Raw genomic sequence first — 26,785 nt, 5'->3', positions numbered from 1 at the left:
GTGAATAAAAGCATCATTTTTCAATAAGAATGCAGTAGCATGATATAAAAATTGCCACCACTGCCTTCAGCGGGCTCTGGGGCGGCCGACTGCACAGCGGCGGGCACCCGCCCATCACTGGGGTGGAGAAAATTATTCGTTCCTTTTTGCCTCCCAAGTAACCTCTGCCTCTCAGGGACAGCACCACCTCCCCACCCCGTCCGGGGTGCAAAGGACCAGGACGCTGCTGCCGCCCGGGAGCTGCGAGCAGCCGGGCTCCGGGACCGGACCCCGGACTGCTGGGGCCGGCCGCATCCAGCCTCGGAGCATCGCGGAAGGAGGAGGGGGGCGAAAGCGGGTTCACTTCCGCCTGTCTGCAGGAACCACAAGCCCCCAGAATATATTAGAAGAATAATAATAGGGAGGTCGTGTGTGACCCCCTCCTCCCCAGCCCCGTTTTTGTCCTCCTGGAAGGAGGGGGTGGGGAGCAGAGCAGCGAGGCTGCCGGCGGGCGGATCGATCTGGAGCCGGTGAGACACCGCGGCCGGCCCCAGCTCCCTGCCGGCACCGCGGCCGGCAGGACAAGCGGAGCCTCCCCGCGGAGAGGCCAGGGAGAAGGTCTGTGCTTTCTTTGCCTTTCTACCTGGTGAGCCTAGCAACGTAGTGTGCCCTGGGTGGGCTCCTGGCAGCCCGCGGCCCCCACTGCAGCCAGCCGGACATCAAAGCCCAGCCGGGTGTACGTGCGGAGCTGCAGCTTGCAGAGGGCTGGGGAAACCCCCGAAGTCTTTGTCAGCGCTCGGGTCTCTTCGGCAATTCTTAAATCTATGCTTTCTAACCGCCCCCACCCCTGTCCGCATGCTGGGGGTCTGGTTATTTGAGGCCTCAGGGAGAACTGGCTCCATTGAAAAGGCTCCGGGCACATGCCTGGCGGTGCCGGTTGGGCCTGGATTCTGCGGCTTGCGGGATGCCGCAGGACCGGGATGCTGCTCTGCCGGCTGGCACTGCAGGAAGGAACAGGAAGCCTGGCGGGGGTCAGGAAGGAGTAGAGGCCAAAGCCTCTGCAGCCTCCTCGTGTGAGCCACCGGCGAGTCAGGCTGCTTGCCTATTGGGCCAAGTTGAGTGCCTTCCCATGCCAGATGCACCCTGTTATTCAAATATCATAAGATCGTTGCTTGTCACATATTAAACATTTCCCAACTTTTAACTTGTTACTTTTAATCTGGAGGCTCAGTGGGATGGTCTTGAGTGTCTCTACACGAGTCACTTCCAGACTCACAGGAAGACAGTAATTGGAATGGGCTGCCTTTGAAGCCAATCACAGAGTAAAGCTCATTTTGCCAGTGACATAATCCATCTGCCTGTCTAGCCGTTCCTGGTTTGGATCCCTAGTTTAAGGGATCGCTATCAACTGGCTGAGCAATCAGTTTACGAGATTGGTAATGGTAAATACAATATTAGAAGTGGAGATGAGCACTGTGGACTTCTACTGAAACAAGACAGAAGGTTAAATTAGTCATCCTCCCCTTAGATCAGGGGCAGAGCTTCCCTCTGTCCTGCTGCTGTCACTTCAGTGCAGCATTCAGGTTTTCTCTCTTGGTAGACTCTGGGCATATTCTGTGCAACAGAGATAGTAAGACTTGGGATATTGTAGAAACTTTGCTGCAGCAAAGTCTCTAACACTAACAGAAGTCCCAGCAGTGATGACTGTCCTGGTTTGAAGGACGATAAAGGCAGAAGTTTTCCTTTGAAATAGAGACTTTAATTACACTCCCCCCCAAGTAGTATAATTGTTTGAATCAAAGACTCTGAGGCAGAGATAAGGGGGTAGGAATAACAGCTCTTTTACTAATATATCTAACTGTACAAGCAGAAACAACAGCAGTTGGTAAAATGACCAACAAAACAGAACAGATAACTCGGTCCCAGTCCTTTCTTTAGCTGCAGGCAGGCTCTCTCTGCACTCGGTCCCGATGCTGCAGCCGGAGCAAAGCCCAGCAGCTGCAGAGAGCAGGTGGGAGCGGAGGCGGGAGGGGGCGGCAGCGGCCACGGCGGTCTCACAGGGGAGCGGCTGGAGGGGGCAGCTCCTCGCTCACCGTTTGTGTCCGGGTGATTCGCTGTGTCTGCAGAGGCAGGAGGCTGTAGCGGGGCAGATGCAGGGCAGGTGATCGCAGAGGGTCTGGCTCTCCTGCATTCGGATGCGTGGCTGAAGACCGGGGGATCCTCCTCCGAGCTCCCAGAAACATGAGTCCCCTCCTGAAGCCATTCCCACCTACCCCTTTTGTATAGAGTCGTCAAAGGTCCTGGGTGTAAACCGGCCAGCTCCATTGGCATGATAATGGGAAAAAAAATCTTTAAATTGACACAGTAATAAAAACCACTCAACCCCCAACATTGACTTACTCGCATATGGAACACTCTTTTTCCATTATTTTTTAAAAAGTAACTGCTCTAGTAAACTATTGCACCCCTACATGTAAATAGTTTCCTTCACAAAAGTGATACCTGTGGTCCGTATGTCTTCAAGTCATTCTCATTGGAGTGAGAATTCTCAGGATCATGCAAAGATTCAGGTTAGGATAAGTATATATTAAATAAGAAAATAAATGTTATTGGCTGCTGTGATCTCTGGTATACTTTTAAAATCCCCTAACTCACTGACTCCAACAGGAGAGAGAGTGACAAGCTGAATGGGTAGGGCTATTCCAATAGCTCTGATGTTGAAGGTAAGTTCTTAACTAGGATCATAAATGTGCTGATTCTGTTTATATTTATCTTCATTCATTTTAAATTTGTGTTTGATGTCTAAGAGAACTGAACACCTTGAATTCCAGAGTACTTTGATGCCTCAAACCTGTACTCTGATAGCTGAGCATTGTACTTTGGAAATTCTGTCAAAAGCCTGCACAATTTAATATTACTTTAATGTATAGCAATGTATAAGGGAAGTGATTTGCTTAAGACTAGTGAAAGAATGGAGAAGAAAAACCCTGCCCTTTTCTTGCCCTGTGCCTGCACTTCCCCTTCCAATTCCATTCCTCTTGCCCCTTTTTGTCTAGCCAGAAGTGTGACTTGTTTAGGAGCTAGAAGCTAGAATTGTTTAGGAGCTACTTGCCCTCCTTTCTGTACCTTTTAAAGGAACTATGGCCACAAGAGGGAAGAGAAAATGCGAATGTTCAGTCTAAAGAGACATCCAAAAATGAAGGTATGGCACAAGAAATGAGGCACAGTGAGCTAAAGCAGTCTGAGATCTGTTTCATGAAAAAAAGAAAAACCAACTGGTCCATCTGTCATCTTGCTCATTTCCTTTCATGAAGTCTGCAAGTGTGTTGAAAACAGTTTAAAGTTCATGATCTGATGCATGCAAATTAAGGTCCTAACTTATATCTCAGCAGTCCTGCAGTCATAACCTCACATAGCATCCAGCTGGGGTGCAAGTGTCTTGTGGTGTGGTTAGTTGTGACGAGTTTTAATAATGGGCTATAGAACACAGTTATTCTTTTTCTTGTGATCTGCAGAGGAAGGGAAATAATCTTTGATTCTACTTCCCTTTCAATAATTTATTCTGAGTTCTCTTCTGCCTGTGATATGACTTGAATTTGTGGTGGGGACAGGATGCAACTCTTGCCTTCTCGGTCAGCTGGAGAGGAAAGTGCTACCCGGTTAGGCAGTTATGTACATCTGCCACTGTAACATGGTTGACAGCTAATAGCATGGTTAACTCTAATTCAGCTGTGTATCTTCCCTGTAAACTGAGTCTTGAGAAGGTAGTCATCACTTTCAGAGTCGGTTACACTCAGCTGTGAGCACAGAAACAAAGGGGTAGGAGTAAAAGTAGTAAAATATTAGGTTTGGATTATAGTATTCAATGCAAAGGTGTCAAAATAAGTGAGAGGTGCTTTACCTGTGAATGAAGTACAATTCTGAAAGGTAGAAGTACACATAATGGTGAATAGTATGGTACAGGTAGAGTCATACCTCTGCCATAGGCAGAAGTGATACAGAGCACGAATCTTTTTCTGCATCTGTTGTCTGATGTAGATGTTTAAATTCCTGAGATTTTATCTTGGTCTGTAAAAACTTGGGTAACATGTCCCCTAAAGCCCTTGCCAGCAGTTGTAATGTTATTTGAATGCTGTTGTGTGGATTTCTCTTTAAAACTGGGTTTAGTTTCCAGAATCCAGGGAAATCTGAATATTTATGTGCATTAGCACAATGATATTGAATGCAAAATCCTTAGCTGCCATGAATATTTATTCTTATCTTAGCTGGCTTCAAATTGTTTCTCTGGCCAAATCCCATCCCTGAAGGTTATTTTCACAGGGGTTTTGGAGTGGATTCTCATACACTGATACACCTCCAGTTTTCATGTTCCTTGATATTTCTAAACAGATTGTCAATAGTTGACAAACAACTAGATAAAAATAGTCAGTGGAGAAAGTATGGGCCCAAAAATACCTTTGGGCATCAATAGATATCACTTTAAGTTATCAGATCATAACTGTTTCAGTATACGTAAATACTCTCAGTCTCTCACAGTGCTCTCTTGAGTCCCTTCAAATTATGCTTCTAGTTGAAGCCTTAGCCCTTCAGATACAATAAGATACATTTTGAGATCCTATAGTTTTGTTTTTTTTTTTTTTTTTTTTTTTAACTCCCCAGTAATCTTTCTTTCCAGAAGGTTTCACTGTGGAGCCAGTCACAGGTCTGTTGACTACAGCAGGATATGTATAGAATCTCCCAGGACACATTGAGTCTATGGTGGATGAGGTGTTCATTGAGTGCACTGGAGGAGGTTTCTGAGTATAGAGCTCTCTAGTGTGGGTGCTGGCCCTTGTGGGTATTTTGTGGGTAGTGCCATTACTCCTTTTAGCTGAGTACTGGCAGCCTCTATTCTTGATCAGTGCAGAGGGCCAGTTTAAGTATTATAAAAATATATTAATATTTAGTAAGGACCTGCAGTCTGGTTCCAAATTTACCCAAGAAAATCACAGAATAGTTTAGGATGGATGTGACTTTTGGAGTTGATATAGTCCAACCTGCTGCTGAAAGCAGCACCAGTTTTTAGCAGGTTCTTTAGGTCTTGGTTCAGTTAAATTAGCAATATCTCCAAAAACAGAGGTCCTACAACCCCTCTGATGCAATTTCAGTGTTTGACCATCCTCATGAGAAAAAATTATAATCAGAATTCCCCAAGTTTCAGTTTGTGCCTGTTACCTTTCACTATACACGTCTTGGAATGGGCTGATTCCATCTTCTATACCTTCTTGGTAGGTAAAAGTATATACATAAATAGGTTGATATATAGAGAGAGTGAGGATAGAAGAAATGTAAAATGGGCGTTTTCATAGCTGCTTTTCATTACAGGCAGCTTTCCTAAGGCTAAGAACTTCCATGTGGTTTACTCTGATGTGAAGTTAAGATTGTCACAGCTGTAGCCTTGCAAGGAACCTGTCTCCTAAATCCTGCCTTTGAATGCAGCATTATATGACAGACTGTGGACCGTGTTACTGGACTGGATGAACTGCTGAATTAATGTATCCCCTTTTCTACCTGTGGTGTTTTCCAGAAGGTTCTTGCACTTTCAGTAATGAAACCCATTTGTTGACATGTTTTTCCCTTAAGGGATTAATTTGATTTTGGAGTGGATCCCGTCATATTTGTATGGTGTTAAGACATTTCCTTCCCTGACACCAAGTGTGCTCCAAGCAAAGTCACTGAGCATTGTCAGTAGTTTACCAAATTTTGAACCTTGGGTACCATCAAGTGGCAGCAGTATCTGTAAGGCAGCTTGTGACCATGAGCATCAAACACTGTGGAAGTTATAAATTTCTGTGGGAAAGGGAAAGGGAAAGGGAAAGGGAAAGGGAAAGGGAAAGGGAAAGGGAAAGGGAAAGGGAAAGGGAAAGGGAAAGGGAAAGGGAAAGAAAAAAGGGAAAAGGAAAGGAAAGAGACAGAAAAAGAAAAAGAAAAAGGGAAGGTGTGGATCATCTGCACTGGCCTCACATGTCACTAGGTCTCATAAACAAGGGCTTTGAAACAGCATGAAACTGTGTTGGGGAGGTTTAGGCTGGATATTTAGGAAGAGGTTCTTCACCAGGGGCTTGGGCACTGGAACAGGCTCCTCAGGGTAGTGGTCACAGCACCAGCCTGACAGAGCTCAAGAAGCATTTGGAAAACCTTCTCAGACACATGGTGGGATTACTGGGGTTGTCCTGGGCAGGGCCATCAAGTAGGACTTGTGGGTTCCTTTCAACTCAGGATATTCTGTGTTTCTGTGATTATATGACTATGTATCAGCCAAAGCAAAACAGAAATTAAAGAGTGTAGGAGATAAAAACACCTCTGTAGGTGAAATGATGGATAATGCCCTCTCCTAAATACACCATTTATGAGTTCTGAAGTTGAGAAATTTGTATTTATGTTTTGCCATCCCTCCCAAGTCCTGGGACTGACTGCTCCTTTCTCTTCTGTTGTTGTTAGATAGTATGAAGTTCATTAATAAAATCTTTTCCGATAGGCTCAAGCAGGTTGTACTTTGATGTACACATGGTGATGTATTAAAAAAATCAGTGAAACACTGATAGAAATTTCAGTAACAATTTCTGTTCTAGTCCTTAATGGCTGATTTATGCGTAGGTTAGCAGAGAGCAATAATGAAACAATATCTCTTATATAATAAGACAGAGAATCACTGGAAAAACTGACCTGCTGTCTGGTGGTTGGTGTGAATGTTTTATTTTTGTGGTAGCATAAGGACTGCAATATTAAAGTAGGTCTGAAGGTCACCTGCTCTGCTGTTCTTGCCTGATACTGACTTTTCCTGTGGCTCACAGGTGTCAGTATAAAGACTATTCTTGCTGGTCAGTTAATTTCCCTGTCTTGTAGCTCATTTTCTTGCCTTCATAGATCAGCACACAGATTAGTATGTTTTTCTGAAGTTTATTCTTATCAATTTAAGTACACTTTCCAGCAGCAGTGATAGTAAATTCTACAACTGGCTGCCTAGGGATGCAGCATCTTCAGTGCTGAAGATTTTGGGGAGTAAGAAAGCAAGCATTGCTATAGACATATCTATTCAAGGGGGGCATTCAAGTCTGTACCATCATTTAAACATAGCTGAGAGCTTGTGTTTCACAGACAGGTGGTCACTCCTGAACGTCTGCAGGACAAACTCTCTTCTTTGCCCACCTCCCAGCCTTGCCATCAAAAACATCAATTTCATCCCACCTATGGGTGAACATATAGCACAGGGCTAATGGGCAGCGCAGAGCCTGCGTCACTGCAGCTTTTCTGCCATGTTAACTAGTCCACAATGTGTAGGATGTGGAGCTGAGCAAAGCATGGAAGAGGTTACCATTTCCCTCTTTCAGGATGCTATGGTAGTTGCACAAATACATAAAAATACAGGATAGAGCAGTGGGAAAATATATGTATAGAAATACCAGTTCATAATTCTACTGAACTCAATAGGAGTTTATGCCCTGGTCTTCAGTTTTGCTCTACACCTAACCTTTAATGTATCTAACCAATCTTCCCATTGCTCTAGGGCCTCATCAGAGTTTGATTAGCTGTTTTAAGGAAAACAGTTCATTGCTGAGTAACAATGAGTCACAGACTTCAGATTAAATTAGAAGTCAGGAGGAGCCCAAAAGCAAACAAGTCAGTAAGATCGCTGGCCTCTGAAAGAAGCCCTGGAAAGGCTGTTACTGAAGGAGCCTTCTCTGCTCAACCACACAAGTTCCTGCAGCAGGACTCCCAGACCAATGGCGTCTTTGGAGTACACCTTGGCAAGACAAACTTTTCTGAGAAAGAGGCTGTAAGTACAGGAATGTTCCCATTTACTGCTGAGGTCACAGGACTATTATCAGCTGATTTGGATTCTGTCCCCAGTTCTTCTCCTACCCTGCTGTGAGGGACTGGATTTTTCACTTAATCTACCTGCACTTTGCATCTTCCAAATAGAAAACTATTTTTATTTATCTCTTTGAGATCTCTATAAAAAGGATGCAATGTATCATCCTCACTCTTTAGAGACAGCTAGAGGCAAATCATATAAAAGCTCCATAAGTGCAGCACATTTTGGCCTGATAGGTCTTTAGTGACAATTTCACTGGGACTTCTTAGTAGCTGCAAGAACTGAAATAGAATATCCTCCTCTCGCATATTCAGAAAGGCCCTTCAGACAGGTATCTGCCTAGGCCATTGTCCAGCACAGAGTGCACTGGACATGAGGTTTTGTCAGAGTGTGGGATTTAATTTCTGCCATACTACCTGCAAATTATGGCAGCCATGTGACAAATGGGGCAGGAGCCTTCTGCTTGTTTTGTGGGGCTTTCTCATAGGATCAAAGAAACTGTCCATTTTCATTTTCAGATTAGTGCTTATATTATTAGTTAAGGAAGAGGGGAGATAAAGAGGGCTGTTGGCTTTGCCCCTCTTTAATATTTATCAGGGGAAAACTTATACCTTGAAGACCTGTTTATTTTAAGATTTTTCCTCTGCTAACAGCTAACAATGTTTACCACTGATGTCCCCAGTGGTGGCTGAAGTGTCTTTGGCTCTGAGCCAGGAAGAATAAGGGAAAAATAAGCTGAAGGGTGGTTTTTAGGGGATTTTTGATAGTTGTTTGTTTTCTTCATTATGTGTTCGAGGCTTGTTTCCATGAGAAAACTCTAGGTAACCGCAGAACTGAGGAAATTCTAGTATCTTGGGAACTGAGGAGTGAAAGATGAGAAATGTGATGGAGAGCAGATTTGCCAGCAGAAAAAAAAGTTACACTGCGGTGCTTTGGTTGCAGTGTAGGTTTTTTTCTGTAGACCACCCCAATGGAATTTGAGAAGAATAAATTAGATATTAGAGAACATTTTAAAATAATACTTTTACAGTCTTGTCCCTACTTGATCTATAAATATCCATCATGAAAGTAGTGTAAAATCTTTATATAGTGTTTTACTGTAATGTTTGTGTTCCTTTTTTCACTCATTTTCACTATTGTGATGAATGTAAAAAGTCTTAGTACTGACAGGACAAGATGACACTTCCCCTCCAGCACAAGTTACTATTCCTCTTCTTCTACCTCTTTCCCTCTGGAACCACTTAGGAGACACCTGCAATAGTGGAAAATTCTTCCCTCAAATGTAGAGTCCAGAAATGCTGCTAGATTTAAATTTTCTCTCTGTTAAGCAACACTGAGTATTAAGCAGAGGGTCTTTTCAGTGGGCCATGTTCCAGTGGCAAGATTGTCATTCTCATTTGATATAATATTTAGTAATTCCATCCTCAGAAGTATCTGACTGGAAGAAAGTTGAATGAAAATTGAAATTCTTGAAGTCGAACAGTTCAGAAAAGTAAACTCTAAGCAGCTCTGCTCAAGATTACATAAGGAACCAACTTTTAGTCCCTCCCCTTGGTGTTTTTTCATAGCTCATCTATCAACTACAAAATCCTTAGGCACCTTCTGAACACCAGAAGGTGAAACCAGGAACAGACCCTCTTAATTCAGTGGAGTCCAGTGATCTTGTGACCCAGAATATCCTCCAGTTTATTCAAAAATTTTCTTTGATTCCATGAAGTTTCTAGAGAATTTATCATGTTCAAGTAGTTCATAGAGAAGGAAATGTGCTGATCAAGACACGGAAATAATTATTTGCTTTAACTGTTCAGATATGGCTTATTGAATTTTCCAGTCAAGCTCCAGAACTACTGGTATGTATTCAAGTAAGATGATGCGACCTATTTTCAGTTGGCAATTAGTACATTGGCTTTAGGGAATGAAAACTGTGTTACATGAGAAACAAGAGCAGCAACAACAGCAAAAGATTTTCATCTGTTCCTTGTGCTAGTCTATGTTGTGTGTAAATCTATAACTCTCAGCTGCCTTACCATCAACCATGTCTGGAATCTGGGGTATGCCTGTGGTGTGGAGTGGCTCGCCTTTGCTAGCTCCTTGTTGGGTTCGCTTCGAAGAATAGCCTGGGAATCTGAAGGCTTGCTGAGCCTGCCAAGATCCATTCTTGGGAATCCATAGCACTGTCACCACTGGAGCTTTGCACTTTTAACTTGGAATGAGGTTGACCTCATTGGACACCCTGCAGGTTTTTAATACCAGTCTTTGCTTCAAAAGCTCCCATAATGGGGATTTCAAGGAGGATCCATGCAGGTAAAGGCATGATTGTAATTTTCTAGAGTAAGTGCAGTGTTAAGGAAGAGGTATGTGGCACACAATATGTATGTGGACTGTTTTAAATTGTGTTTAATCCTCTAGGTTTGGGAGTGGAAGTAACACTCCCTTTTTTTTCTTCCTGTTTCTCAAATGGAGGGGGAAAAAAAGAAATTATCTCTGCCCTTACGTATCTTTCTTACAGAGAGCTTGTGAAGTGGTAGGGAATCTCTCAATGTGCTTTCTGTTTTTTCAAAAATGGGGTTTTTCCTCAAGGTTTTCCAGATTTGATTTGACTGATGCATATGATGACTTGAAGCATTCTCTTCATGGTTAATAAACAGCCAGAAAAAAACACTTTTGCTGAGGATCTCTGTCCAAGGAGCACAAAATATGAGGACTAGGGAGTCATATTTTCAGAACTCAGAAGTTAGTTATTGGTTTATTATTTCAGAAATTGGAGTTAACTCAGCCAAGAAGGCAGACATGTAAACACAAAGGCATTGTTCATTATTGATGTTAAGATATCAAATACACATTTTGTGAGACTTTATTTAAAGTGGAATTTACCTGTGTTGTCTAGAAAGGATAAAATAGCTCATAAAAGCTTGCATATGATATCCTGAATCTCACTCTGAACTTCTCTCCGGAGAGTCCAATCCCCAGCTGCTTTTTACTTAACTCTGAGGGTTAAATTAGGAATGGGATGAAGTTTTGCCTCTTTTGAAGTCAGGATAGTCTTAATTTTGAATCCAGGTAAGTATATGGATTTCATCATACTTTTTTAAAGAATTTGAGGTACAGTTTCCAATTTTCTGTTTGGAATTTTCTCTGATTCTCAATGAGAGCATCTAGTTGGAAATCAATGTATATGCCATTTGTGCTTACAAGGAATTACAGTTGTAATTGCACACAAAATTAGAAGTAATTTTACGAAAAAAAAAAAAAAAAAGTCTAATTTAAGGAACTCTTAAGTAATTTGTCCAAAATGTTCTAACACGTGAACAAGTACTGTTCATTTCCTTTTGTTGCATGTGCAAAGTTTGAAAAAAGTACTTATGGAGTGCAAGTAGATACTAAGGAGATAGATTTCTTTATTGCTTGCCTTGTTTGTGAAATACATTTTGTGTCATGAAACATCAATTACCTAAATGAAAAATCCCAGACAATGGTGGTATCTGATTAGGTAGGAAGCAGAGACTGTGTGGACAGCTGAAAGCCAAACTGTGACCTGCTCTGTACTGTTCTTATGCTAATATGGGAATGGGTATCATGGGCACCATCTGCTGTCCCTGAAGTTCTGGCCTTGGGCACTCAAAATTGGTTTGCTTTATTAATGCTAGGCCATTCAGAACAGCAGTGGTGCATTTGTTATAGTCTATGAAATCAGAAGTTCCAGTTGTAAGCATACAGAGATAACTGTCACTTTTAGTAATTCTCTCAAATATGACAGCCACCACTTTTTCCAAACTCTCAGGTAGAGATACCATTTTTCAAGCTGGAGTTACCTTCAGCAAATCCAACAAAGGTCTCTCTGGTTTTTCAGGGTGATGGGGTTTTACTTCCTTGGAAGGTCATTTTATTAAGTAGTCGATGGATCTATTAGCTGGCTGTGCATTTTAACTTTTGTAAATGCCCCCTAGAGAAACAGAAGAGTATCTTGATACAAATCAAAATTAATAAATAGGATGTACAATGTGATTATTTTTAGAGGGGCTAAAGAGCTGGGTTATCAAACATCCTCAACTAGTCTAATTAAACCGGTTGAGATTTAAAGTACACCGTGCATCAGTTTTGCCTAAGCTTATTGTCAGGACAAATGGCTACAATCGCAGTCATAAGTACCTAATAAAGTCTCATTGAATGAGACTTTGGGCTTATTAGCTATATGGTTCTTCCTTTGGTGTACATGGCTAATTAGAAAACAATTCTTGTGAGTACTTACGTTGCTCATTGTCAAGTTCCCCAGGTTCAAGTCAGGATAGTTCAACTGGTAGCCTGCAAGCCATGTGCTTCTGCCCTGTTGCTTGGGTCCATATTCTCGAAAGAGGCAGGGCACACAAAGCTCAGAATTTGTACATCTCCTGCTTCATCCTTGTCAGGGGTGCAGGGCAGTTCCTGAGTTGACAGCCAGTCAGCCTTCTCTAGGAAACAGAATCTTGGCTTCCTTCCATTTTCCAGGTGAGGGAAGTGAGGCATGGCTAATGCTGTGCCCTGTGTCAAGCCTGCACCAGCACCGGGAATATTTGGGCTGTGCCAGTTTCAGCCCCAAACTGCCCACAGTGGGGGTGCAGGGGGAACTGGAGGGTGTTCGAGGTGTGGGGAGACTGTGAGGCCATGGTGAGCAATGTGACAGGCAATTGTCTCAGCTGATGTCAGGCTTTTTGTGGTATCCCAGTGAAAGAGCATTTTATGGCAGAATGGGCATGGAACAGATCCCTCAAGGCTGTTGGGCGATCTAGTGAGAGTGTAATGTTGGGGGTTGACTCTCCTGACTCTCCTGATTGGTTGGTTTCAACTTGATCTGTATGCAGAATTTATTTATGATGACCTCTGTGATGAAAAAAATTAACCAGTTACCTAATAAGCAATACAGCCAACAGGGAAAACAACTTTCAGCAGCTCCTTTTGTCCCCTCCCTTGCCTCCAGAGCTTTCTGTTGTTTCTTTCAGTTATGGCTGAAGGAAACAAGCACTCCAGGGCCAGGGAAATTGAGAGTTAATTACACTGTGGAACAGGCTTTTGCACAGTCCTGGTTCTTTCCTATCCCTGTCTCAGGTGCTTGAGAGTACAGCAGGGTCAGCAGAGGTCTTCAGTGCTATCCTTTGCTTGTTTTGGAAGCATTGGAAATACAAAGCTGGACCTCTTTCCCTTAAATTAAGACGATGAGTAGCAGGCTTCTTTTTGCTGTCAGCATTTGTGTAAGTTGTGCCAAGATCAAGTGAAATTCCAGCAGAGGTGGATCTCCTATGTGTATATTTTAGAAAGGAGAGTAACAGTGTGTGTTTGCACTCCATAAAGTTTCTGGGTGGATCTGTATTTCAGTATTTTTGCTGTAAAAACTGAACTTGGTTTGCAGCTCCCTTTTTACAGTATGGTTTTTCTTGTAGTAAGCAATGATTGTTATTGTTTTGTTGTAGTAATTCTGCAACGTAAGCAGTGGTGGTCAAAGAAACTTCCAAACTTCTGTGGGACAGCTCTTGGGACAATTGGTCATGTAACCATCTGGTCTTGGAAGATAAAAACCAGGAGAAGTAGGAAGCCTGATATTTAGCAGATAGTTTGCAATTGATCACACAAAGGCAGGAAATCTGATTCTGCGAAATCTGTTGGGCTGTGTGAAAGCCTTGTTTTGCAAGCTGTCAGTAGAAACAACTTATTTAGGAAACATAATATTCATAACAGAGGGATTTAAACAGAATGGGTTTAATCATATATTTCCCTTTATCTAGGTCCATGCTCCCCTCCCATTCCAAGTATTCTGGTTTATACAAACTCCAAAACTTCTATGATTAACACGAGTCATTTATCAATTATCACAATGCAAAAGACAGAAACACCATAAGGCAAATAAAACCTTTAATATCTAAACCCATCTTTATTTCTAAGCTGTTGGAAAAGATGAAACAGAGGAATCTTGAAAATATGAATGCTCATATTCTGGGAATATAGAAACCATGAACGAAATTGAAATGAAAGCCACGTTTGAGATGTCTAGCCTTAGTTACTGAATAACCATGAAACAATAGGATGGCCCGCTGAAGCTAATCCTCTCTTGATTAAACAACGCCCTCGGCCAGAGAGCAAGACCAAAGGTCACAAAAAGACTTGCCAGGGTCCAAAGATTAGATCTTAGAGTTTAAAATGTAACACACTATGCTAATATAAGGATTTCTATAGGCTGCATGTAAATGCTATAGAATTTGTATTCTGTATTAGATTGGTTAATGGAAATTAGAATATGCATCATGGAAGAAGATTTATTGTATTGTAAATGGGAAATCGTCCCCTTTTTCTTTACTCTTTCTCTTTTACCCTCTTTACTCTCTTTACCCTTTTTTTACTCTCTCTCTCTCTTCCTCTCTTTTACTCCCTTTTTTACTCTCTCTCTTTACCCTCCCTCTTCTCTCTCTCTCTCTCCCCGCTTTTATCTCTTTTATCCTGCTTTGGGGCTTCGCAGGGCAGCCCCTAGCAGCGTTTTTTATAATAAACTGCAACTGTAACCTTTAGCTTCAACGGAGCGTTTGAGTTTTGTCCCACACTGTCTACCTCGATACAAAGAATCCCGGAGACTCCTGCACTAAGCCAATCTCATTATTTTTTAGGATCTGAGTAATGATTTTTGAATGCCCAGGTTGGCTTTGGAGCCAAGAGACCCAATTTTCTCAAGTGCTAAGTACTTTACTCCAGCTGTCACACCTATAAAAATCACCCATTAAAATCATGCCTAGGGTCCAAAAGTCAGACATCCACAGCTGGGGGTGGAGAGGAGAAATGCAGATACAGGGCACATGCAGAGCTGTACCATACCTATCCTATAGTGTGGTGAATGTGCACTGTGCTAAGCAACATTGTTCTCTCTTAGGCAGAAACAAGAAAAAAATAACATTAAAGGCTTCTTTGCATAGTCTTTTATAATGTAAAATATTAATGAAAAATATTATGGACTGGTTATGAAATCAGCAGAGCTGAGATTTGCATCTAAATAACAAATTAGGTAAAAGGGAGGGGGAAGCAAAGGAAAACAACACGATAGCAAAGGCAAGTCATAGAGGATCTTTTTCTGGGGAGCATTCTGAAGTAAAACTGAGGAAATTGGAAATTTTGTCTTTGGAAAAGGTGATGAGTACTTGTGCAAAGTCTTTTTTTTGCATCTTGAAGTGTTACTTTATTACAAATGTTGTTGGTTTGGGGTTTTCCTTAAGGCCTCAGCTCTTAGATTCAGGAATGTCTCTCAGCATCCATAAGGAAGTGATTTCCTGTGTTCCCCATCCATGGAATAGTAAGTGGAAATTTTAAACAAAGAGGAGACCCCTTTCGCTGTCCCCAACCCCAAGACTTCTGTTTGTGTGCATTTGTTTGTAGTCCTGACTCTTGATTTGCAAGTGGCTGTGGTTAGTGATATTCCAGTTTTTATCCCAAGGTCACTGATAGAACCTTCCCAGTAGAGTACTCTTCTCAGTGGAGTTTATTTTTTTTTTTCCCAGAGATAAGCCTGTTGAAATGTGGATCCCTGTCTGAGTTTTTGGCAACAAATTACTAAGTCACATGCTCAGTCTTTGCTTTGAGTTAATTTTTATGTTTAAAAGATGCTGTAATAGAAACATTTTTTCCAGCATGTTCTCTGGGCTCTTCAGGTCTTTTGATGGGTAAAAAAGAGTACTTGCTTTTTGAATGAAGACAATAGAAATGTGTGTGTGTAGATAATGGTAAAGAGAGTCCTTACTGTGGGTGCATGCTGAATGTTCTATCTGCTCATTTTTGTAATTAATATAAGTACAAAAAACCCTCTGTGAACAGTGCCAAGCCAAAACTTTACTAATAGAGTACTCTGAATAAGTGCCTTTCCTTCCACAATTGCACACATGCTTTCTAGGGAAATAAGCTGATAGTTCCACCTATGTGTTCTCCTGTTGTAGGAGTCCTTTCTCTGTTTGCTGGGAATCTTCCTGAATGCGGAGGGTACACAAACTCCCTCTCCCTGCAAGTGTAAGAAGAGCTGTTCTGTACAACGGTAGTGGTAGCTGGCAGGTGAAACTGTATGTCCAAGTATTCTTTTTGCTGCAAAAAGGCGCTTAAAATGGATTAATTAATACTGACCCCATTTAAAGCGATGGCTTATGTGCCTGCTTGAGGGAGAAGTTCAAGTCTCACATGTTGGTGGAAGTCTGCTGGGCTGGACATGTAACAAAGTCTGAAAAATCAAGCAGCTGTTTACCCCACAGCAAGCCAGCTGGTTAAAAATCCAGGCTGTGTCCCTGAGCCTCCTGCACATTCAAAACCAGGGCATATTTGCTCCTTTAATTACTGTTCCCCCTGGTTCTTGGAATATGGGTTTTTGACAGAGAACTTGTTGACAGAAGCTCAAGAAAGATTTCCTGCTTTCCCAGTCCCTCTGAGGGGTGGGGAGGACAGCTGGGGACTGCTCTCTGCATGAGAGTGTTTCCATGTGGCTCACATGGTTTGGTCATGGCAAAGGGTTGGATGGAAGCTGCTCCTGCTCATTGCAGGCAGGGTTTGTGTCAAACCAGTGCTGCACATTTTGCTGAACTATAGCATTGTTTAAACTCAAGGGATGATTTTGGGAGAGATGGAGCCTCAAGGACTTTAAACTTTTCTTTGGATTCACCTCATAGATGCATGGAGATGACTACTAAATACATCTGCCTTGGTGGTTGTCTGTAGTGTGAGGGTCTAGCTATGTTATCCCAGCAGAGATTCTACACAGGTGTGCTCTCCACCAGCTCCAGGAGTGAGAGGAAAACCTCCTGTGTGACTAGTGTAGTGCAACTAACTGGGCTTCTCTTACATTACTTACTCAGCTCAGTTCTGATGATTCAGTTGTTTTTTGCCCTAGCTGGTCCAGACTCTTTCCTGACAAGGCAACACAGTCCTAATAGCCTTGCTGATAAGCCCATGACCCTTAAGAGCACAATGAAGGAATTTACCTGATGCTCCCAATCTCCACAGGGGTTATTGCCTCTTGGTGTTCTTTATCAGTGACTTCTTCTAGTGATGCAATCAGGGAGCTGCTTATATTCAAGTATTATTAGTAGCACTGAGAGCTGTCAAATCACTTTGGGTAGATTGCTCTCTCTCCTCTCTCACTCTGTATTTCCAGGGAAACAAAAGGTACTACACTTACAATAAAAATTATTTTTAAATGAACGATCACAAATTAGCAAACTGCCGAATGTAGTTGTTTGTGCTATGCAAGCAAAGCATTGATCCCCTCCAAGACTGACTGGTTTTTTAGCTCATTTCAGCAATATAATTACGAATGGATTAAACTGTGACTTAGTTTAACCCTTTGTTGATAGTAATATTATGATAAATCCAAATGAGGATAAAATGGAAATTGGTATTTAGAGTCTCAAAAAATGTGAGAAATTAATTACAGTTTGCTAATTTTTCATTATTTCATTGTCTGCTTTTAAAGCTCACTGAAAAATAGAGAAGGTCTGAAGAATTTTATTAGAAAACCTGATCAGTTCTTTTCATCTCTATTTTATTTTGAGAAGGAAAGGGGGAATTCAAACTGAAAAGTGTACCATGAGTAACTATGGAAAGACCTTATTGCATACAAGGGGCTGGACTATAAGAATTATCTGCCAAGAGATATTTTGAAGGAAAACCACATAATGGGATTTGAGGACAGTAAAATTTTACCAGTGCTAACAGCTTTAGCAACTCTGAAGCAAAGACAGTGTGGAGGGCAGTCAGTTGTCAGGCCTGTAGGCTGCAACATCTGCTATTTGAGAGGATGTCCTTTTGCATAGAATGATTCTGCATGGTGATAAGAGGTATAGTACGGGAGCAGGACAGGGCTGTTTCTCTGCCCAGAGACTTCAGAGTTTCTTCGAAGTGGCACTGAAGTAACCAAGAGCATGACAGATCATCTTCCGCTGTGCTGCATTAGATGTTGAAAGAAATTGTACATGTGGTCTAATTAATTAAATTTCCAAGCTGTATAATAGCACGTTTGCTGGAGAGAAATTTTAATGGAATCACAAAGTGTCCTTGAGCAAATTAAAAAGATACTACTTTGAAAGATAACTACTCTGAGCCACACAGGGACTTCTGGGAAATGCCTAGGGTGTCTCAAGCAGAAAGATATGTCTTTGTCATCAGGAGGATAGTCCATGCTCCTGGGCATCTGCAGGGAAAGATCTGCCATTCCCAGGATAACGTTATAATGAGGCTTCTGGTGGGGAGTTCTGCCCCCAGCCTTCCAGTGGAGAAATGGATGACATTCTGAGGTCTGGCAGCAATCTTGCCCACACCCTCAGGGAAACACATCTATGAGCTGTCATGTGAGCCTGAACCCTGCAAACCCAGTGACAGGATTCCCCCTGCTCTTGGTAGCTTTGGAGTGGGCCATAAATGCTTTCTTGCCATAGTGAAGGGTTTTGGGGACAGCAAACTGAGGTGGAGACTATAAAATGTTAATCATGCATCCCCATGTCTCCCTTCTTCCCATCTTTCTGTTTCATTGTGATTTCATTTTCATTTTCCTTTGTCCACATCCTTGTTTTCTGGCCACTCCTGCAAGCCCTCTCTGGTCAGTGGGGTAAAAAGAAGTTCTCAGACCTCCTCAGGGTTGTGGACTTTTCACTCATGGCATCAGAAGAGCTGCTGAGGCAGCCTGGGCCCAAACAGCTCCTGTCACACCTGGATACCACACCAGCACAGGGTGTGGGGCCTGACTTTGGATGTTCATTTGAACTGAGTTTGCCTGTGTAGAAAGGCACTTGGATCAGACCTTCAGTTCAAAACTCCCTGAGGTTGAAGCTGTAGGCTGCTCCCAGAGCCAAGCGGGGTTTAACTGAGTGTTGGGGGTTTGTTTTTTTCTTTTTTCCCCTCTCATGTCTGTCTGGATTTTTTTCCCATTGGCATGCTAAGATGGCTAGTGATAGGGGGAGGCTCCCTGTTCTTTTTTGGAGTTTCTCTCAAAGGACAGGGGCGGGGGGGAAGAGGGGGAACACCACGAGATCAGGGGCAGGTAAAGGAGAGGTGGGGCAGTTGCTTGCTCTTGCGCTTGTTTGGCTCAGAGAAGGACGGCTGCTGGAAAACCTCACCCTGCCATCCCAACGCTGGGAGCTGCCTTTCCTCGGCTGTGGGACCCTGCACCCCCTGCTCAGACGCTTTCCTGCTTCAGCCTACCACCTTCATGCATCCTGTTGGAACACTGGGACCGACATTGCCCCCGAGATCTGTGAGCAGCGTCTCTCCTTCGCCCTTCTCATCCAGGACACAGACGCCATCACCTCCAGGGCTCCTGCAGCTGTGCGGGATCACCACATCTGCCCCTGCCCACTGGGAGCCGGCTGGCACTGACTGCCAGCTGGGACGGTAGCTGCTCCAGAGGGGAAAGGTATCCACAGCCGAAAGAACTGTTACTGGCTTCCTGTTCTGTTTGTTATATATATTTACATTTATATATATATACACACTAGTAAAGGCCCCTTAATTCCAAAATTATACTAATTCAGAGGGAGGGTTTTTTTTAGCTCCATTTCAAGAGATGGCCCTGCTCTTCCCTAGCGCATACCTATCTTTTCGAACCAGGACACTGAGGCAGTGGGTACTTTGGATCAGCCCGGGAGTGGAGTGTGAAGCTGCAGGAGATGCTGGCAGTAAGTACTGGGGCAAACTAAAGCGTATTTCTTTCTGCTTGGTCCTCTGCTGCCTTTCTGGAGGCTGTTGTGCTGTAGCAGAGGCAGGAAAAGTGGGGGTGTCTTTACTCGTCAATCCATCCTCTTCCAGAAAAGAGGGACCTGGCGAGAGGTGAGGTATGTCAACAGAGGAAGCAATGAAGGGATGAGTGTTGCCTTGAGCTTGCCAAATTACAAACAAATGCTTATTGGAAACGTGGCTTTTGGTTTCCATTTCCAGCTCTCCCTGTTGTATGCTTCATTTGGCAAGGCTTTGGATTTTGTTCCTTGCCCACTGTGAGTGCTGGAGGGCGGTTTTCCACACAAGACTGTTTTGCTTGGAAGCATCTGGCATGTGACCCGTGCGTAGGGCCAGCCCTGCCCTGCCGCTCACTGCTGGGGGCTGATTGTGTTGCGCCCAGGGTAAGTCATGAATCTCAGGATGTCTCCATATGGAGTTTTGTTTAGCTGCTGTGTTTTGTGCACTTTGCCAGGTGAATTCTCATTTCTGATGTCCTTCAGCAGGCATGGTTTTGCCCTCCTGAGGCCTCCTGATGGAGAGGCTATTGCAGGACCTCTGCTTCCTGGGGAATACACATTTATTGCTGAAATATTTAGGGTTTTAGAAATTACTCTCTGATTCTGCAGCTGACAAATTCCCCTAACACCAACACCTTTCCCCCTCCTTTCCTGGCTGTTGAATTTTGATGAAAGCAAGCAGCATGTGTGCTCAGAGTACTGATGAAAGGGAATTTGCTAACTCAAAGATGAACTCTTAGGGCATGTGTGGGCTCCTTTAGGAAAGTGAGTATGTTTGTAAAAAAATTTTTTCTGTGTAGAACAGGACTTTTTGATTTAAAATTTAGATCTTCTTTTTGGCTTTCATAATGGCTCCCTGGACTCTTTGAAAGTCTTGACTTGGTTACAAAGTCTGATACAACCTGTGTGCACAGCAGTCCAGCGCAGAACTTACTGGTTTTTTAACTGAAATTCAGGGACTTGGGGGAAGATTGTTAATGCACTTGCAATATTTTTTCTGTGTGTGGTTATCTCACTGATCAATTTTGTATGCCTGAGAAGGGCAGGGATATTTGCAGTTTGGTAGTCCCATGATTTTCACAAGATAGAGGAAAACTGGAGCCTCTCCGTAGCCAGGAGTGCTACAGAGACAGACATTCAACATGTAACACAGTAGACAGCCATAGCAATGGTACACCAGGCAACTTTCATAAGGCATGTCAAGCAACTATACTTTGAAAAAGCATAATGAAAATTACTTTTTATTACGCCCCAAAAGGTTTTGGTAGAAAATTATGCATAATTGAAGTAAAATATTAGCCTATTATATGATAGAGATGTGGAAAGCAATCAAAACTCTACTTTTATTTTGAAAGCAAGCATTTATTTTGTGTTTCAGGGTTTTTTCCCCTTATTTTGTGTTTTCTTAAATTCTCCTTTCCACCACCCTCAGCATTTTTGAACTCCTGATACAATGGCATGAATAAAGCTTAGGATTATTTTAGGCATATTTTCTTTTGCATTTTTCTTTCCTCACTCTTTGGAGCAAAAAAACCCAAACCCAAAGAAGCCCATTCTGTGTAAAATTTCCAAAGTGAAACTGAGAAGAAGGCAGCTGTCTAATTTTGTCATTCTGTAACTTTGCCAAAATCAGAGAGGCTTGGAAAGGTAGAAAATGAAAGGGGACAATAAAAAGCAACTTCACTCCTATTTTTTGTATCTAGGAACAGGAAAGAGAAGGAGCTTTGAAAAATTTTCATTACAGCAATGTTAACTTCCACTCCCCTCCCTCCTCCTGTCTCCCCATGTGCTTTTCATATGTTTTGTATTCCGGATGCTTTCAGAGAGGAAGGCTGGAAGACAAGAGAAGGGTGTGAGTTTCAGAAAGTTCTAATGAGAAGCACCTTGGGTGCTTTTGTCTCCTGGGAGAGAAGTTTGCTGTGTGCTTCTGCCTTGGCTCATGCAGGATCACCAAGGGGAGCATCCAGGTTGATTATGCCACCAGGGAAGAGGCTGCTGGGATTTCATCTGAGTGCTGGACCTGACTTACAAACAGTGGTTAACTAGAGCTAAAGAGAGCGTTGCAGGCATAGTTGAGCTGAAGGAGAAACAATGTGAATTTAATTTGACTGGGTTGCTATTTGCAAGGCTTATTTTTCAGACTCTCTGTATCATTACAGGGTGGAGGGGTGTAAAAGTTGAAGGGGCGAAGATTTCTCTAGGAGCAAAAGTCCCTGCTGCTTAGGGTTGTTTGCTCACTGTTGGAAGATGTGAGAATGGTTCGAGATGCAATATGATTGCTTGGTACAAAAGAGATACTCAACTAAATGTCAAAACTTTGCAGTTTTGCAATCAGTGGAAATTAGTTTTTGTTTCCTAATGCTGGGCTGAGGCAACCACCATGGGGAGTCACAACACTGTTCTTGCAAGCTCTTGCTATATTTTGTGATACAATCTGCACCACAAACACCCCAGGCTGTTAAGCATTTGTATAATGTATAGGTTAGTGAGAATAGATTTGTCATCACTTTTGGGACTCTCCTAGACCTTTACAAATTGTAGCAGGAAAAGCACTAGCAGGAATGGGGACTCCCTGCTGAACTTCCTGACCAGTGTTTCTAAAGTTAACATACTTATGATGTGGAAAGTAAATTTACTTTAAATAGGGAGAACAAGAATGGTTGATCTAGATTCTGTCCATCGCTTATCAACAAGATTTTCCTGTCACATACTAAGCTGTGACTAGAGCAAGTCAGCAAGCTGCACATGTCTTGGGAAACTCTTATTATTTAAGAAATGAGTTCTCAATTCTCTTTTTTGTTTGTTTTTCCTGTTTCTGCTGAATGATTTGCCTCCAAATTAATTTTTTTAGAAGTGTGATGGAGCTAAACCTTATGACAAATTCTTAATGACTTGTAATCTGAACAGGATTGCATCCAACAAAACCAGTTTTTTTTTAAAAGCAGTTTAGTTTCACGATCTGCCTGACTGTATTTGTCCAGTTCTGTGTAATTTGGATAGTAATAGTTGCCATCATGTGTGGTTTTGATCCATGAGAGGCAATTTCTTGTTAGATCCTACTGATTTCAGGAAAAATAACTCATGTTGCCAGCTTCTTACACTGAAATCTGCGGAAACAAGGTCCAAATAGATTGGCTAAGCAGATTCCTTTGACCTAGCAACAGTTTGTTTCACTAGTTAATAGAAGGAAAATGGCTTCTGGAATTAGTTCTGCAGGGAAATGCTCATCTTTGCAGGTGAAACACTTACTCTCTGATTGTTTTATAATCTGGTTTTAGTAAAGCTTCCAGTTTTCTGGTTTCAGCAGGTTGAGTTTTTTTGGTGAAGAATAATTTGCCAGGAAACACGAGCAAGGGGAAGGTGAAAAGAATATGAGCACAGCCCAAGCAAGGTACTGGTTTGGACATCTGCAAGCCATGTTTGTTCTGATGTAGGTACTTGTCCTAGGTTACAATGTAAAGATGTGCCCAAAAGTATGTATTCTATCACCATTTGCTGAAACCACGTGGGCTGTGATTATTATCTCTGTGGGAGATGTCCTCTGCTAATGGGCCATCTGTTAAAAAACAGGTGGGGCAATGTTCTTTATCTTTCCCAGACCCATCCTTCCTCCAGGAAGATAACTTCTGTTAATGGGCCATTGAGTCCCACTGCATGACTGATAAAATTACATCATCCCATTGTGAGATGCTCCACCCAGGGAGAGGAGCCAAACATTTCTTACCGAGATAAAAACTGAGATTTGGAACACCAAGGCAGCCCTTACCCACTGGTTTCCAGAGGACAAGAGCTACCAGACCTTTCTACAGGATCACTACTTCAACAAGACCGCTTCATCTGGACTGCTACTGCCACCCGAACTAGCAGGGTGTCAGATTGTGTGCTGACTCTGTCAGTGTTTTTTTCCTTTTGTACTATTGCATGTATTTTATGTTTCTCTTTTTTTCCGATTAAATTGTATTTCTGACTTGGAATCTCTCACTGATTTTGCTTTCAAACCATTACAGTACTGAAACCAGCCTCTGGATTCAGCATTGCTCTTGTGATAAAAGTTCTGCGCCTGCTTTGGTTAGGGTGATATAGTGTGTGGTGCATTTGTAAGTAGGATATGCCAAAATTAGAACCATTTATCTTCCTGCCTCTTCCTTCCCTCAAATGTACCACTTTCAGCCACAGGGCCTTGATCAAAACCAGTTCTGATTTTACTCCTTTTGTGGTAAGAAAGGCAGAAGAATAGAGTGAGTATTTGTTGTTTTCAGTCCTATATCTCTCTTTGGGTATTTTTTTTTCCCCTGAGTTGGCTTTGTTTTGCAGATTGGAATTCAAAAGACAGAGTTGACTTTTCTGTCCCAGGATCTGGCAGAAAAGTCCCAGGGTGAGCTGGCATTGTAATGGTCATGGCTACAGAAAGCTGTTCTATTGTTACAGAGCTGAGTTGTTTGCATGGCCAGCCTATTCAGGCTTAGGGGGTGTGGATGATGAAGAAAAGAGGTGGACTTACTTTGTCCCTTTGAACAAAACCCCAAAAGCAGGAGCAGACAAAGCAGGGGCACTTTGCCACAGAGAGGTGAGGTGTTGGGGTAACTTGTTCACTTTGGTTGAACTGCACATGTCGCACCATGGAAATCAGCCTTGTCAGGGACTAAATGTGTGCCTCACTAACTTACAGTATACTCAGACTGACAGGGTTTTCCCAGTTTATTAGGCTCATTTGAAGAGGAAGCTGGGTGCATTTTGCTAGCACAGCATTTTGGATGCCTCTGTTATCTCCAGCCACACTCTAAAATCTGAAAGTAAATTTTCAGTTAATATAGGGCTTACTTTTCCTTTCCCAAGTAAGTACAGTACAGTACCCAGCTATCTTGGACTCTGAGGCTGCCTTGTCATTTCCCACAGATGTAAAGGTTTCACAGGGCACCCTTCCCTCAAGCCCCAACAGTAGCTGCTCGCTTCTCCTCATCTCCTGTGCCATAAGCAGCTTCCTGAGTGTACCTGCTCAGTTCCCTTGCAGACCTGTGAGTCACCAACCCAGCCAGTTCAAGAGAAAAGGTGCTGTAAACTGGGGATGAGATCTAGCAGAGCCATGTGTTCAGATGAGTTCCACTAGAAGGCAGCTCTGTCCTAGCAGCTTGTCCAAGTTTAGGACAAAACTGGGGGAAAGCCTCCAAAGGAGCCCCCCAAAATAAACCCCCCTCACAATTCCTCCCCCCCACTGGGCTCGGAGAGAATTTTACTCGGGGGGAAAAGTGGAAAAAACTTGTTTATTAACAAACACAAGAAAAAAACACTTCCCAGCAACAGGAAAGTACAATCCCAGATGACAAAAGAACTGTTTTCACCGAAGTGAGAGACGGTCGCTGCTAGGAAGGACGAGAAGCTTCTTGGGCAGGCTCCGGAGGCAGTCTCTGATGCTCAGGTCCCGTCCGGAGCCGGTACAGATCTTGGAGCTGAAGGAGAGAAGGGGGAGGGGAAACGCAGCAGCAGCCAGGGCAGAGCCAGAGCAGCAGCAGCGGGGCAGAAGCAATAGGGCAAAAGCAGCGGGGCAGAAGCAGCGGCCGGGGTAGCTAGCAAGCAGCAGCAGCAGCAGCCGGGGCAGCAGGGCAGGGCAAGCCAAGCAGCCCAGCCCCCAGGGCACCACCCCTCCGGGGGGGGGGGGGGAGAAAGGGCACCGGCGGCAGCTCCATGCAGACAGCAAGGTGTGGGGGCGGGAGAGGAGCAGACATAACACCAACCCAGAACATTCCACCCCTTATCCCACATCGTGAACGTTACACACGATTGGGATATACACCCACTAACTGCAACGTAAAGCTTTCATCCGACTTACGCAAACCTTCATCACTTACACATTTCCTCTCATTTCACTTACTCAGACCTTCAACACTTACATATGTCTTTTTGTCTCATCCTACAATCAGTTCTCCCTGTGGTACACACCGTGTTGTTCCATCTTCCTGCATTATCCACCACGTGCATCCTGGTCCTTGAGCAAAGACAATCCCACGAATGGGTTTGCCTGTACTCGAGGCAGGATTAACCCATACTGCCTTTCCTAACAGACCTCTAACATGGGCCACTGGGACTTTATCTCCATCCACTGTATTAAGGGAGTCAGACTGGGCAGGATCTGCTCGGTTGATAGAACCTCTGGTGTTAACTAACCAAGTAGCCTTTGCTAGATGTTGTTCCCAGTTCTTAAGAGACCCCCCACCCAATGCCTTCAAGGTGGTTTTCAGCAATCCATTGTACCTTTCCACTTTACCTGCAGCTGGTGCATGGTAAGGGATGTGGTACACCCATTCAATACCGTGTTCTGTAGCCCAGGTGTTAATGAGATTGTTCTTAAAATGAGTCCCATTGTCTGACTCGATCCTCTCAGGGGTGCCATGCCTCCACAGGACCTGCTTTTCCAGGCCCAGGATGGTGTTGCGGGCTGTAGCATGAGACACTGGGTACGTCTCTAACCATCCAGTTGTGGCTTCCACCATGGTCAGGACATAGCGCTTGCCCTGGCGGGTCTGAGGCAGTGTGATGTAGTAAATCTGCAAGGCCTCTCCATACTTATACTTGGACCACCGCCCCCCATACCAGAGGGGCTTCACCCGCTTCGCCTGCTTGATGGCAGCGCACGTCTCACAGTCGTGGATAACCTGGGAGATGCTGTCCATGGTTAGATCCACCCCTCGGTCTCATGCCCACTTATAGGTGGCATCTCTGCCCTGATGACCCGAGGCATCATGGGCCCATCGAGCTAGGAACAATTCTCCCTTGTGTTCCCAATCTAAGTCTATCTTCGACACCCCTATCTTTGCAGCTTGATCTACTTGCTGATTATGTTGCTGCTCCTCATTGGCTCTCTTTCTGGAGACATGGGCGTCTACATGGCGAACTTTCACAGGTAGTTTCTCTAATTGAGTAGCGACGTCTTTCCACTCTTCAGCAGCCCAAATTGGTTTTCCTCGGCGCTGCCAGTTCGCCCCTTTCCATTTCTTCAACCATCCCCACAGAGCATTGGCTACCACCCAGGAATTGGTGTATAAATAGAGTTTCGGCCATTTCTCTCTCTCTGCGATGTTAAGGGCCAGTTGGACAGCTTTGAGTTCGGCGAATTGACTGGATCCACCCTCTCCTTCAGTGGCCTCTGCAACCCGTCGTGTGGGGCTCCATACAGCCGCTTTCCATCTCCGGTTCATCCCCACGACGCGACAGGAGCCACCAGTGAATAGAGCATAGC

General features: G+C 43.5%; 1 protein-coding gene across 1 annotated transcript in view; it reads left to right on the top strand.

Annotated features, from left to right (window-relative positions):
- Window positions 1-266: 266 nt before the first annotated feature.
- The window catches only part of PAK3 (p21 (RAC1) activated kinase 3), a 132,330-nt gene continuing 105,811 nt past the window's right edge, over window positions 267-26,785 (top strand). Inside the window, exon 1 of the mRNA XM_056491250.1 lies at window positions 267-597. The gene's annotated coding sequence lies outside the window, so the exon portion shown is untranslated. The remainder of the gene's footprint in view (window positions 598-26,785) is intronic.

The sequence above is a fragment of the Oenanthe melanoleuca genome, chromosome 4A (assembly GCF_029582105.1).
Source record: "Oenanthe melanoleuca isolate GR-GAL-2019-014 chromosome 4A, OMel1.0, whole genome shotgun sequence".
Classification (NCBI taxonomy): domain Eukaryota; kingdom Metazoa; phylum Chordata; class Aves; order Passeriformes; family Muscicapidae; genus Oenanthe; species Oenanthe melanoleuca.
This window is presented reverse-complemented; position numbering and strand designations above follow the sequence as displayed.